The sequence below is a fragment of the Etheostoma cragini genome, chromosome 1 (assembly GCF_013103735.1).
Source record: "Etheostoma cragini isolate CJK2018 chromosome 1, CSU_Ecrag_1.0, whole genome shotgun sequence".
Taxonomy (NCBI): Eukaryota; Metazoa; Chordata; class Actinopteri; order Perciformes; family Percidae; genus Etheostoma; species Etheostoma cragini.
Genome location: NC_048407.1, coordinates 32,652,423 through 32,654,656, shown reverse-complemented (window position 1 = coordinate 32,654,656; position 2,234 = coordinate 32,652,423).

Below are 2,234 nucleotides of genomic sequence, written 5' to 3'. Positions count from 1 at the left end.
CCGTTTAGAAGGGGGGGTTTAAGGGGGTGTGAGAGTCCCGTTTAGAAGGGGGGGTTTGAGGGGGTGTGAGAGTCCCGTTTAGAAAACAGGAAGCAGCACTGCCTCCATCTCTGCCACAAGAAAGTTTTAAAACACTACGGAGGGTAAAAAACAAAACAAAACAAAACAAAACAAAAGCACTAAACTGGACGGGAGTTTGTGGATTTGTCGAATGTCTCAACAACAACAAAACACGCAAAATGTCTCATTTGTCTGCGGAAGGGGGTATTATATACGTTTTCAGTTTTTTTTTAAATCACAAAAAAATAAATAAGAATAAGAGCTGAAAATGTCAACATTAGAAATATCAAATAACTGAAAAAAAAAAATTAAATTAAACTTTTGTCCTCCGATGTCTTTTCTGGGCTTTTGAAGCTTTTTCAACTTTATTTAAAAAATAAAATAAAATAAATTCAAACGCTATAAAATTGAATAAAACACCAAGATTCAATGAAAGTAGTGAACTCAATCAATTATTTTACTTGTTTCATTTTATAATGAAAATATCCACGTTATTTTGTTGAAAGAAACCCAAATTTGTAGGAAAATGTAGAAACTTTTTGAAAACGGGTCAAATTAACCCGAGGACAACAGGACATTTAATGTTAAAGTTGTATTTCGCTATTTTCTGTTAAGTCTGTGAAACAGTGGGTTAAAATCATGAATTAAACATCACTAAGACTACTTAAATAAGAAAGCAGTTAAATAACAAACCGACTGCATAACGTTACTTTAACCCTCATGTTGTCCTCGGGTCAAATTCGACCCGTTTTCAGTTTTGTTAATCACAACAAATGGGCCTTCAAAATAAGAGCTGAAAATGTCAACATTAGAAATATCAAATAACTTCTTTTTTTAATGGAAATCTCCACGTTATTTTGTTGAAAGAAACCCAAATTTGTAGGAAAATGTAGGAACCTTTTTTAAAAATGGGTCAAATTGACCCGAGGACAACAGGAGGGCTAACAGAGATTTAATGTTAAAGTTGTAATTTTGTTATTTTCTGTTACACTAACTGTAAGTAAGTCAGTGAGTAAAACTAACACGTGGCTAAAATCACGAATTAAACGTTGTTTTACAGGAGTACTTAAATAAGAAAGCTGTTAAATAATAATTACTTTAACCCTCATGTTGTCCTCGGGTCAAATTTGACCCGTTTTCAGTTTTTTTAATCATAAAAATTGGGCCTTCAAAATAAGAGCTGAACAAGTCAACATTACAAATATCAAATAACTGAAGAAAAAAAATCTAGAAATGAACCCAAAACATTGAAAATGTGACAAAAATGTCGGAAAAAGGATAATAGTGTTGGAAAACCTTTGTTTTCATGGTTGATGGGAAGACAGCACGGGTTAACCTGGATGTTGGACCAGTCCCGTGCCGTGTCTATGTCGTCTATAAGCACGTGTGACTTACCGCTGAACGACGGGCTCCTTCCTAATCTCCCGGATGTGGAGGTGCAGAGACTCTTCTCCTGAATAAATCCAACAGACTCCACCATCAACATGCACGCCCCCAGCAGCGGGACGAGAAGCAGCAGGCTCGCGCTACCCTCCTCGGTGTGAGCTGCTTTACGTTCACGTTCCCATTTAAACCAACGTCAAGCTCGACGGTCAACTACGCTACAGCTTCCGGACCGGAGTTTCAGATTAAAACTACTTCCGGAAAAGGTGTTGCACTTAACCCTCATGTTGTCCTCGGGTCAAACTGACCCATTTTCCTATATCAAGTTCTTTATAATTACCTAAAATAACATGATTGATTCCACCCAACGCTCTTTGCCAAGTACAGATCTCTACTTTCATTAATTTTTTTGGGGCGTCTTATTCAATTTTATAGCATTGTTAAACAAATGGAAGTGTTTTTGAAATAGTATTGAGTAAAAGTTGACATATTCCAGTCTGTGATTATCATCAGCATCCATTCCTTTAATTTTAGTCTCAATAATTCCTAATTTCTGCTTTTCTAACTCAAACATTAGGTATAATTTCCTATAAATGAGGTTTATTGACCATAAAGTCAAAAAATAACTGTAAAACTAAAGTTAACAAGTTAGGGTTATCAGACTGGAATATGTCAACTTTTACTCAATACTATTTCAAAAACACTTCCATTTGTTTTAAATGCTATAAAATTGAATAAGACGCCCCAAAATTAATGAAAGTAGAGATTTGTACTTGGCAAAGAGCGTTGGG